Source organism: Corapipo altera, unplaced genomic scaffold (genome assembly GCF_003945725.1).
Source record: "Corapipo altera isolate COAL_440 unplaced genomic scaffold, ASM394572v1 180, whole genome shotgun sequence".
NCBI lineage: Eukaryota > Metazoa > Chordata > Aves > Passeriformes > Pipridae > Corapipo > Corapipo altera.
The window spans coordinates 4,223,075-4,236,379 of record NW_020884915.1 but is presented as its reverse complement, the minus strand read 5'-3'; positions in this window follow the sequence as shown (position 1 = coordinate 4,236,379).

Below are 13,305 nucleotides of genomic sequence, written 5' to 3'. Positions count from 1 at the left end.
ATTCTGCAATTATATGAAGTAACTGAGTAAAAACCAGGCTGGTCGTCTTTATTTAGGGAAGCAAGTGGAACACCAGGGAAAGAAAACATGGCTCTCATGGAAAAGTGTTAGCAGAAGGATGGGGGGATTTGCTTGGGGAGTGACAAAGACAGACATTGCTTTACCCTTCACCATCTGGAAAGTTTCTGAGCAGGAAACCAGTTCTGGTGAATCCAATGGTATGTTCAAAAACTCAACAAGAAAATAACCCCAGAAAAACAGCTACAGTTCATCAAGAAAGTTCCTTGTTTAAGGTGGAAAAATCCAGGTTACTTCAAAGGGTAAAGCTACTTGGCTTAAAAATACTTTAGCTGCTAAAAACCCTCAAAGCTGCTTTACAAAGCAGCCCCAAGGCCTGTGGACAAGTGCTGTTGTCTGTGGCAGTGGGTGCCACTAACAAAGGTACAGATGCTGCCATCAGTTAGGCACATTCCCAGCTGCAGTGACTTCTCCTGGGAAGCACCTCCCAAAGGCAGCCAGGCAAAAGTTAGTCAGACACCTCCACCTGGAAAGCAAACCCGTATCTTTGACATCAATGGTAGCTCTTGTTCAGATCACAGAGCCACAGGATCACAGAAGGTGCTGAGCTGGGAGGGACCCACAAGGATCATCCAGTCCAGCTTCTGGCCCTGCACAGGCCCATCCCCAGAGTCACACCCTGTGCCTGAGAGCATCATCCAAACGCTCCTTGAGCTCTGTCAGCCTTGGTGTTCTGCCCACTGCCCTGAGGAGCCTGGTCAGTGCCCAACCAGCCTCTGGGGAAAGAACCTTACCCTGAGATCCAACCTAACCCTCCCCTGACACAACTTCAGGTCTGGGGTCTTGTCACTGGTCATCTTTTATGCCAATCCCAGGTCTCTGTTCAGTATATAAGCCAAAAAATAAGAGTGGTCTGTAATGAGTTTGGCCAAAGTACAAAGGGGGCCTTGGTGAGGCAATGGAAGGGGCAGCAGAATGGAAAACAGTCTGTCCAGCAGCACAGCTCAGCTCTTCCTGTGAGAGGAGGCAGCAACGTGGGAACAGGTATTTTTGTGCTTCATTGGGGATAATGGAATTTTCACAAACTTGTTGGTGCTGACCCCCCGCTGAAATCAGCCCACAGCCCTTTTTACCACATGAGGACAAACCTGCTGGGGACCTTACAGGATACCCAATGTCTTGTAAAATCAGATTTGTGCCCCATATGATATTTTCTGTGAAAATTCACCTTTGAAATCAGCAAATAGTTTATTATGTCTCTGCCAGGATTCAACAGTTCAAAAGGTGATTATTTTTTTCCCCCCACAGTGCTTGAAACTTCTCATGCATTTCCACTTACTGTCTTTCATCATTTTGAAGTTGAAATGATTGTACTTTGAGCAAGCATTCACCTCAGCAAAAGGGAACAATCTTTACGATATTCAGTGTCCTGAAATATGGGGAGGAATAGTTCAGGTGGTAATAAATTTTACTGCCATTTAACACCATATACATAGAGAACACAGATTTGCCAGTGAAAAAATTTTAAGGTAAGGACCAATTAATTTTTGTAGAAAGAATATTTTCCATATAAAAGAACATTTCATCTACTTTACAGTTCATTGCATTTTACTGGATCTAATTTATATTTGGAAAGTAAAATTAAATTTTCCTTTCATATGAAGAAAGAAATTATATTGAAAACATAACACGTTAAAATATTCTTTCTGTGAATATAATCATGCAGTGCAAAATAAAAAAGCCAGCATATTTCAATCTACAAAATTATGTGGGCATTTGTTCAAATTGCCAAATAAAATTCTGTTGAGGGAAGGAGTAAATAGAAAAAAAAATTGTTTAGTGTGTGAATGACATCTCTCAGGTTTGACTGATGAAAAATTGTAAGGCTGATTTTAAGTAGAACCCCAAAACATTGTGACAATAATATTTATTGTGGCTGGATTATGTGTTAAAATGCAAAGCTTTGGTACTGCTGGGTCTGTGTTGGAGCAGAGAATCCACCAAGGCATCTTTCTCTGGGTTTACACCAAGGTAATCCCCAAGAGATGACTCCTCATGTGACTTATGGCTGCCATTCCCCCACCCTGTCGACCTAATGCCTTAAACATGATGGACTCTTATCTGGGAGATAATTATCACGATCATCGGAAATATGCTTTAACTTTAAAAAATATAAATCACTTTAATTTGACAGCGGCAAAAGAAAAAGTGTAATGAAGGTCAGTAGCAAAAATTGTAAAAGCTTGATCTGAATTTTAAAGCTGAGAATTTTAAAATCGCCAGCGTTCAAATACAGGAGAAAAACATGAAAGCAAATACTGTTTTTTTTCTTTTAGCATGGATGTGAAAGACTCAAATACTCACTGAGCAAGCTAAAGTCAGAGAAAGAGAGGTTTCTAGCTTCCCACATTGCTTACTGTGGATTTCAGCTCAAGCTTTAAATCTAATGATGATGTGATTTAAAGGGAAAAAGTCATGCAGAGCTCTGGAAGCCTGTGTTTGAGTCCAGCCTGCTGACACCATCAGAAATTTGGGGGTTGCTGCCATTGAGGTCAAATACTTATTTTAAAGCTCTCTGGTTCTTCTGTCTATGATTTCACCTGCCAGTAAATGGCTTTTTGAGTTTTATGTATTCTTTACTTCTATGCATAGCCATGGGGTTTTGCCAAAGAGACTACCTGGGGCAGGAACAGAAATACACACAGTAAAGAAACCAGTTTCCAATTAGATATTTTTATATTCCTTAAACCAGTGTGTGTTTTTAAATGATAAATAAGAACAGGACATTGGAAAGTCACTTGTGGGTGGGAATGCAGGACAGTAGCCACTTGCTGAAGGATTTCTAGAGATATTTTTGTTCTAGATGAAAAATGTCACTTATTTAAACTGACAGGGTGTATATCTACATTAAATGTTGAGAAGAAATTCATGACTGTGAGGGTGGTGAGGCCCTGGTAGAGATTGCCCAGGGAAGCTGTGGCTGCCCCATCCCTGGGAGTGTCCAAGGTCAGGCTGGATGGGGATTGGAGCAACCTTGTGCAGTGGAAGATGTCCCTGCTCATGGCAGAGGAGTGGAAGGAGAGGGCTTTTAAGGTCCCTTAACCTTTCTATGATTCTGTGATTACCCCCAGCTTTTCTTAAGCTTAGACACATGTGGAAGAAGGACTGCCCCAATCCACCCAAAAGACCAAGATACACAGACATGCTGTGTCATAAATATTCACAGAAACAGAGAAGGTCTTCTGTAAAGATTTGTGGTCTTATACATATGAACCTGAGGAATAAAGTTGTTTAAGCTAAACAAATTTAAGCAAAATAAAAACAAACTCCTCACAATACACGGGAGCACTTCCTGCATCACAGGACAGCAGAGCAGACCGAGGCACTTGAGCTTTGGGAAGCAGAAAACAAATGGATGAGCCTTCCAGGACAAGAGCCCCTGGCTCCCAGAGAGGTCCCATGCCTTGTAGCTGATGCCTTAAAGGGTGTGTGAACCTGAATGTCCCCCTGTGCTCTGCTCTTCTTCACACTTGAACACTGCAGGTAGGAAGGTCCTACCAGGAAAAGACTCCTCACTCATCCTAGTGCAGACATAACCCTCTCTCACACACACACAGCTTTCCCAGAGGGGACAGTTTTAAATCAGGCTGGGAAGGCAACTTCTGCTTTTATCAGCCTTACAGAGTGCCAGGAAAAATTTGCCTGAGTTCCCTTTTTGGACAAAAATTGCTGTTTGCCACCTCCTGGCTCACGCTCCCTGCAAACTGCGGATTTCCTCTCTCTTTTGTCAGCCACCAGCTCGACTGGCAAGGTTGAGCAGAGCAGTAAACAGATGAAGTATTATTTACTTGTTCCCGTGCCAGCAGCACATAATTCAGGCTGGACAGACCGCAGCAATTATGATGCATTTTTCATTCACTCAAATGAATCAATCACTTGCTTCACTTGTGAACAAGAAGTAACAAAACAAAACAAAAAAAACCCACCAAAAAATTAGAAGTAATCAAATCCAAATACTTGCTTATGGGGCAAAACCCAAAGAGGCAGTTTATTTTTTAAGGCCAACACTGACACAAAATTATCTTATATAATTAACAGCCCCTGGTTAATAACCATCCTGCAAACAAATGTGTATCTACTGAAATGAACAGATGAATCATTATCATTTAGCACTTACAGGATAATAGCAGGATGTAAAAACTATCAAAAAAAGGGAATACTTGAAAATCTAGCAGAAAGAGGCACCTCTAGAATATTATGAATGTGAAAAATAGAAAGATAGAAATATAAAAAAATTTAAAACACCAGAGTCTCTGCAGTTTGGTTCATGCTTGAGATGGTGGTTGGTGCTGTATGCACAGACAGAAACCATTGCTTGTGCTTAAAAAGAGGGGACAAATTAAAAAGATAAGAAAGGCAAAAGTGGGAGGAAAAGGGATATGATTGTCTACCTCTGTGCCTCCAAAGGTTTGTGTGCACAACTGGCACACTTACACACCATCTTCCCCTCAAAGCCGCCTGGGATAAGCCCCCAGACCCAAGTGGAGCTGAGAGGTTTTCTGACCCGAACATGTGCAGCTTGTCCAGCTTCATACAAGAAAACTGAGAGCAAACCCCATTTCTCCTGCATCCCATGTTCTTGCTGTCACTACAAGAGTCCCCCCCACCTTTTCTGTGAGGAAAGAAATGAGCCGCAACCGCGATACAGCTAATTTCAGAAATAACTCTAATTTAGACTTAAAGCCTCTGAAGCTTAATGGGGCTGTATTATGAATATGATTGTCTGAAGTTAACGCTCTCTTTTTATTCATTTGTCTGGCAATTTATTTGTAAAAAGTAAGCAAACTGAAATGAGCAGGCAATCAGCTGCCCTGACACAGTATTTTACCCAAGGGTATTCTCCAGGAACAGAGGCAGACTATTTCAGCCATGCAATGTAATATTTATACCTCCATCATGAGAAGAACTCATGACCTTACTTCCAGATGTAATGAAAAGGTATATATTAAAAAAATAACCCTCTCTTTAGAACGAAAGATGTTGCAATACCCCAAACTCTAATACAAGTGGACAGAGATATTTTGAAGTATTGCAGGATGTATTCCATTGGAGAAATTATCATCAGCTGCTCTGCAGGTACCAACGAGCACCAAGGCAGCATTCGGGGGAGTTGGCTTACATTTGAAGAGCTGTGAATTCAACTTTTCTCTGCACCTGTACTGAGGTCTATCAGCCTGATCCATGCTCTTTGTATAAAGTTAATTTATGAGCAGGCAATAGTTGTTGCTGAAAAGTGGCTCCTCTTTCTCAAACCCATCCAGGCTGCAGAAAAAAATACCTTGTGGCTTCCCTGCCCTCTCACAGTGACTGACTAACCAGGAGTAACCAGATAAATGGAGCAGGTTGTGGGCAGTCTAAAAGACGAAGAAAAATCTTTTTCTCTTGGAAAGAGGGCTTTTTAAGGGCTGCCTCTCTCACTGCTACAGTGGAAGGATAGGGTAAGATCCTTACCAGGGTGCTACAAACAGCAGGGGATTTTTAATTGTCCAGGGCAAGAAGGAATCATCTAAGGCTTTTCATTTATTGGAGTAGACTTTATATAGGGGATGCCTTGTATAAAAAAACCCTGCAAGCCTGCAGAAATACTCTCATATCTACACTAGTCATACAACTAACTCTTGAAAAATGCAATATTTTGTTCTCAGCTCTGCGCAAATTGAGAGGGGTTTCTCCAGACTGATGTGATCATAGCTAGAAACAGAATTTTGGCCAGTGCACATGTGTCTGTAAAGGGTGTCAAAGGGGTGGGTAAGCCTTGAACATGAGGCTCTGCTGGAATGAAAGGACAACCCTTCAGAAATGATAAAATTACAGGTTCTAGGCACAAACCGGGAGAGGGTTGTGACTGTGCTGCCTCCTCCATCCCTGTGCACATCCCAGAGCCCCATCCTGGCTCACAGACACCTCTTTTAGGGTAATTCCAGGGCAGAAGTGAAAGGCACACAACAAGATGAAAGAGAGCCTGCACCAGTGTTTCCCCTTGCTGGAGTCACGACCACTGAAAAGGGAATATTGTTCCCGTAACAAAGGTGGATATTGTGAACCAAGCAGATGATGATGAACATTGGCAACAGGCTTCCTGTATCAGCAAACAGGAAGGCTAAATTATACCAGGGAAAAATCAGGATTAAAACAACTATATGATTAATTTCCTATTTTACCTGGAATAAATAAACCTTTACCTCTGTAACTATTATAAGAGCTGGGCTGGTATGCTGGTATCTGCTAAAGAGCTAACATATTTAGTTTTATTGTTTTGTCAAAATATTAAGAATATCAATATATCTCCATAATTCAGTGTTATACAAAGAAGCATTTTTGTGCCATATATAGCAAAGATTGTATTATACTTTTGAGATCATAGGTAATGATGACAAAGTGATCTGTGTTCAATTTCAGCATTAATGTCTGGTTTGAACAAAGCCTGAAATATGGTCTGGGAGCTAAGAGGCTTTAATATTAAGATCTTTAACTGTAATTTATGTGACAGAAGATAGGGTTTAGCATAATAAAATGTAATGGGCTCCTCGAATGAAGAGGACTAAGAGACAATTGAAAACAAGGTAAAAATGGTAAATTATAAATAACAGTAAATTTACCTTTATGTTGTTACTTCATTTATTTTTGATTTGTTAGACAGGCTCTGTAATTTTTCATTTTGCTACATTTGGAACCAGGCATTTCTGCATCTCAGGAATAATGGGTCGAAGGCACGGCAATACTGTTGGACCACTTTAGAAAACTGTATTAGGGCTCCAAATAGAAACCCTCTTTTTGTCCAGAGTTTGTAATTTACCTGTAAAAATTTAGCCTCAGTTGAATTTCAGCACATAAACATGTGGGGAGCAAATGCATTTACTCATTTTACCTCCAAAATCAGTTTTGGGTTTTTTTTTTTTTTTTTGAGCTGCTTTAATGTAAAAAATGAAGAACATCTGTAATATTTTTCAATATTAGTTGGAAATCATGGTGTTGAAAGGAAAATAACTTTAATAATGAGCTGGCCTTTTTGCAAGGTATATTTTGCAAATTGTTTGTAGATGGTGACAACTGTTCTGAAGCCTCTTCCCATTACAACTGAGAACCTGCACAGGCAGCACCACACACCAAAATGGAAACTGGACTGTAAGAATTTATCTGAAAGTTTACTGAAATGTATGGAAACCTCTCCATTTCTCTTTAAAGATGGCTGGACCAGGCCCTGTGAGCATTGCAATGACATATCTGGAAGAAATCGAACATAACAAGGAAAAAATCTGATCTATCTTGCTTCTTGTGTTCTTTTCCAGCTCTGGGACTTCCAGCAGTCCATCATCCTTTCTCCTTTCTTTTTGTGAGGGGAGCCAGCTAAAATGGCAGCCTGTTCTTTCAGTCTGCTTTGCAGATGACCAGATTCAGTCTCTGTGTGGCTACTTTTTTACAGTAGCTCACTAATGGTTTATTTTTTGAAGTCTCTGGAAATGAAAATAATTTTTCTCCTCCAGATTTCTGTCCAATTCCTGCCCTTCCTGGGTTTTAACTCTAGTTTTAGGTCCACAAATTTGGAGTTGTTTTCCCAAGGTGAAGTGTGCAGAGCCTTTGCTTCATCCCTTTGCAAGTCCTGTCTTCCTTCCCCCCCCCCCCCAGTATGAATGGAATTAATTTTATTTTATATATATATATATATATATAGACTATTCGTACTTCTTATGATCAAAGACAGAGGCTTCTGGTGGAAGGAACTGGGATTTTCCTTTTCCTCATTTCTTAGATTTTTGTCTTGGTCTGGTCCAAAACTGCTGATAAAGAGGAATGAGGCTGTGTGTGTGCAGTACTTGTAAAGAAACATGGTGCTTATTAAAGAGAGGAATTTTTATTTCAACAGTTGCATTTCATAGAAATTCCCGAGGGAAAATGCAAATATTACAGGGAATGCTGTTTACTTTCATTATGACAGCAGAACGTTGCAGCAAAACAACCAGCAGAAAAACATCACATAAAACAAGAAGGTAAAGCAGATCCTTGTGTTGAGGAATTAAGGAAGTCAGGATTCTCCTCCTCCAGGTCTTGGACCAGAATGGAACAGAAGTGATGGTTCCTGCAGCACATCCCACCCCAGGAACTGGCTTTGGTCATTCTCATGTGCATGAAGAGGGTAAAGCTCAGTGGTTCTTGAGCGTAGTTTCATCCCTACTTTTTATGCAGCAAATTATTACACATAAACCTGCTACAGGCCAAGGACCCTTTTGTGTACAACTGACCTGATCTATAGAGTATTGAAATATTTGGAAAGCCTCCTATTGTTTTCTACAGAAACTGGACTAGAGCCTCACAGAAGCAGAAATCCAGCCTGAGATCAGTCAAAAAGAAAGTCTACGGCGTTTCAAAGGAGTAACTCTAATGAAATATAAATTAAAATAAATATAAGGTTTTAATAATAATTAATAAAACATGCTGTGAATACCTTATGAATGACTGATACATAATAAATGAATCATACAAATGCAATCATTAGTTAAAATTATCATACATAATAATTACATTTTCTGAAAAATTTATGGTAGGGGGAAACTCCTTCCTCAGATGTGTTTGTGCAGCTTTCTTTGACTTCAGTACAGACACACATGTGCACTCAAGGCTGGAATGTGGCCCTGGTTGTGTGTGTATTGCCATATTAATAATGCTGGAAGGAGAGTTCCATGCTCTAAGAAATATATAAATTCATCCTGCTGTATTTCTTATTTAAAAACCATGCTGTGTGTTAAATGAAATTCCGTAGCCCAAGGAGCCTTTGCTGCAACCCCACGTTCTGCATAAGTGAAAACTACAGGAAACATGATTTATAGGGAAAAGTTTTCTTTGTTTTGCTTCAGTTTTCTTAGACTTCAACTGTCCACATATGTAGGCACATGGCATTCATGATCACAGTGTTTAGCCAAGTGTTGTATTAAATTTGCTTCTGAAGTGAGTGAGAACTCTGTTTAAAAGTGCTCTGACTTCTGCTGAGTGCAGAGTCCCAGAGACTGATCACAGAGATGATCAGTTCTTCTGCAGCTTGTTCTGGCCATGGCTTCCAGGTGGTTCAGAGGGGCAATGAATAGCAAAAGAACTTGTTTGGTGTTTTATCATATGAAAGGTCGCTTCTGTGTTGAGGATATTGTATAAAATAGAGGTCTTGGCCAGGAAAGTTGTGCATAGATGTTGCTTCCATTAGAAAGGGCATCTGTTCAAGTTGACTTTCAGGTCAAATAAAAAAAAAAAAAATCCATAAATTGAACTAAATTCTCAAATAGGCCCAGCAACTGCCATCATGGTTTTCTGCCAGTCAGCCACAGTCCCTGCTCTCTGCAGTGTCACCGTCTGTGTGACCAAGGTACCTGTCTCTCGAGTGCTGAATTTTCTCCAGCTCCCTTTGAGAGGTTATTCTCTAGGCATGTCTACAAAGAGGATGCACTCCCTCCCTGGGAAAACTGGCAATATCAGATAGGTGTGCACCATTCAAAAGTTAAGCAGAATTGGGCAGACATGGAGAGGAGATCAAAGGTTATCAACAGCTGTGAGCTTTAATGAAGATTGTAGAGGAGAAAAGTAGAGGCTGATTTCAGGACATGGCCATTGTATTCAGTTCCAGTTACAAAACAGGGGAATTTGAGGATCAGATATGCAAGTGCAGGTGGTGGAGGACTGTAGCAACAAAGTCAAAGAGTTTGAAAGAAATCCAAGTGGTTTTTTTTTTTTTTGGTGTTTTTTTTTTTTTTGTGATTTGGGTTTTTTTAACAATATTGTTATAATTTATTCACTTGGGAAATTATATTCCTTTCCTGTCTAATCAGCTGATCATATTCCTGCTCCTGTGAAATCTGACCCTGGGGTGGCACAAGATAGTGCAGATGGAGGAATTTTGCTCTGCTTATCCAAAATTGGAGACATGCATTCCCTGTGCTATAGCCCAGTGGTCCCACAAGACTGGACCACGGAGCCTGAGTGACATGAGGGAAGATCCCCAAACCCTTTCTCTGCAAGACATATAAATCCACACTACATATTTCTTGGGATTGTTTCAGCAGACTGCCTAGATAATTACTGCTCCAGATTAATAAGTGTATTTTAAACACAAAACCACGTGCCTTTAAAATAAACATGCTTTCTTTATTAATTGCAGAAATTTGCCGTGACACAGAGTTGAGTGGCTCTGGCGTAACAGGTTTTAGGATTTGATTACAGCACCATCTACTGGGTATGGAACTTCTCCTTTCAAACCCTCTCTATTGCAGTAAAAGTCCAGGATCACTTTCAGAGGACGATTCAAGAGAAAAAAGGTGTTTTCATTTCATTAAGGCTCTTGAAATCAGTGCTAAGATTCATTAACTTCGGTGGGATTCAGCTCTTTCTGGTAATGCTCACCTAGAGTCATATTTAAATTACCGTCTTGGATTATGTGATGAAAAACAGATCTAAAGAGTGAGGCAGTATGTTTACTGCAATATGTTTTATGTAACTATAACAAGGGATCATCCATTTAACTAGTAAGGGCATTATAGCACAGAGTGGGTGGTGCCTGGACAGGTAGGAGTAAGCAAACAAATGTGATGTCCTCAGGCAAAACCACTGAATGGCAGCAGAAAGCACTGAATTAATTTAAAGAAAGAGATTTCACTTAAGGGATTAATCAGTTATACTTAACTCATAACATGTAATAGGAATCCCCTGCATTACTTGAAAAAAAATTGATTTCTTCCTGGAGAGGGGATATGTTTAAAAGCTGATTAGTGGAAGTAGTGGTTAGAATATTTGCATTCCCCAATGATTGTTAATTTTGCACATAATCCAGGCTCCCACTGACTTTTACACAACTGTAAGTGTTCTGGACAGAACCCTGCTAACATCTGAGTAGTGCTGGATGCCATCTGTCAGTACCACGATCCTAAAGTGTTAACTGCTCAAGTAAAGTACTGCTCAACACAAGCCACTAATGCAAAACCTTTTGTAGCAGATAGCACTCTTATTTTGTGCCAATAAATGGATTTCTTGAACACTTTATCTGAGAAATTTTGGGGAAAGGCTGACATGTAGCTGTTGTTAGTAAAGCTGGGGAAAGTAGAACCTGACCCAGGAGGTCCCCTCCTGTTGGAACCCTGGTCCTCGGAGCAAAATTTGGGTTTTGAACCACCTTGGTGGCAAGTGCAACAGCCCAAAAAGCAACTCACAACTCTCTACTCTCCATTCCAATTTGCTGTCACACAGAGAGACTGGCCACAGTGTTGTGCTCTCCTGTGATGGATGAACAAGCGCAGAAAGTCCCCTCCTGACCGGCCTTGTTCTCCATCACACCAGTTTTAAACTGAGGAACTATATGAACAAAACTCAGAAGATGGTCCGAGTCCAAAAGGGCAGACTCACTTGCCCTTTTCATATACTAACACTTGATTAATTCTTCCTCGAGCTACTCTGTGTTGTTGGAAAAGAAATTCACATTTTCTGATTAAAAAAAACCAAACAAACCAGAAGTATAATAAATTGTACTTTGAAATTACACTGATGGGGGGAAATAAAAAATCCTACCCAGGTAAGAAAATTAAATGCTCTGCACAGTGCAGTAGATGACAAACTATGTGTGGTTTTTGGGAATGAGCTCTCACTGCTACATCTTCATGTGTGAGACTATTTTTGTTCATTTCAGAACAGCCGGGAATGGCTCTGCCAGTTGTCTGAGCTGAAGGACAACTGATAAAGGTGGTCTAAGCAGCCATGCTCAGCTCTGTCACCTTTTCCTCAGCATCTTTTGGGCTGATATTGGGTGGCATCTGGAAGAGCTGCCCTTATCTCACATTGAATCCATCGTGCAAGACTTGCAATAGGACTGTGGAGTGTCTCTGTCTTGGTTACTGATGGTCTTGGCTGTGTCCACTCCTGGCACTCCAAGGCACCTCCTTCGACTGAACCTGACTCCAGATCCTCCTTAGTTTCTACCATTCTACATTTCACCTGATCTCTAAAACCTCATTTCTGCAATTAAACCTGTTTATTATTTCACCAAACACATCAAATTCCTCATCTTCTTATTTTTCTGTGAAAGGTTTCAGCCTATCTGAAGGCTGTTAGATATTTTTGCTCGGTCCATTGAATTTCTGTATTTTCAATGCTGGTGAAAATCCCATGTGAAAAGTGTATTCTTTGCATAAGATAACCCAAAAACCCATCTAGGCTTGTTTTAGTGTGAATGAGGGATGAACCCAGCCTCTTTTCAAGCTTTTTTTTGTGATTATGCTCATGAGGGAGAAGCTGTCAGATCAAGCTTCAAGTTTTGAAAATGTTTGCATGCAAATCCTTGGTATCTGCCAGTGAAAAACATTTTATAATTGTACAAATGTAATTATATCAGTTGGACTAATTTTATTATTGTTGAGGTTTAATTGTCTGGATATTATTAATTTTCCCTTTGTTTTATTAGAAAGGTGTTTTTCACCACACATAATTAGTGGAGGTCTGAACTAGATGGGGTGGTGGTGCAACAGGACAGACTGAGTGCTGCATTGCAGGATCCTTTTGAAATGCTGTTCCAAAAGGCTTATGATTCTTTTTGGAAGTATTTTCTTAATTTAGTTTTTATCATCAAAAGCAGAGGTTTTGCTGGCCAAAAATTGTTTAGATGTCCCTTGCTTCTTAGTAGTTTACTGTGGCAGACTTCAGTAACTCCAATGGGAATACTAAGAAAATATGCCATGGTAATTAAGTGATGGCAATAGGAGGTTTTATTTGTCTGTCTGTATATCCATCTGGGTGTCCATGATCTACACACCCACCTATAAACACTGTGTATAATTATAATACATTTCCTACTATTTGTCTTGTCATTTTTTGAGCATGCAATATTTAAAACTAGTTTTATAATTCTTCTAGAGTTATAATTCTTCTCGTCTCTTTAATTCTTACTGTCCTCTGAGGCATATGGGGAGCTGAAGGAAAATCTAGGAGACTTGAAGCTTTCCTGAGAGGCCTTTTATCTTGCTGGAGAGTAGAGGGATGAGGGTGATTGTGTGGATGGGGCTGGTATCTGCAGTGACAAATGGCAATTCACTTACGTTTGGGAGCCTCACACTCGACAGGGACTTCACACTTGCTATTTTCAGGATTATTTTGTCCCACATTCCACCTTGCAACAGATTCTCTCTGAAAGGGATTATAACACATTTTTCTTAGAGGAGACTGAAACCAGTGGGAGAAATGGGGCTTCCTGATGAAATATCC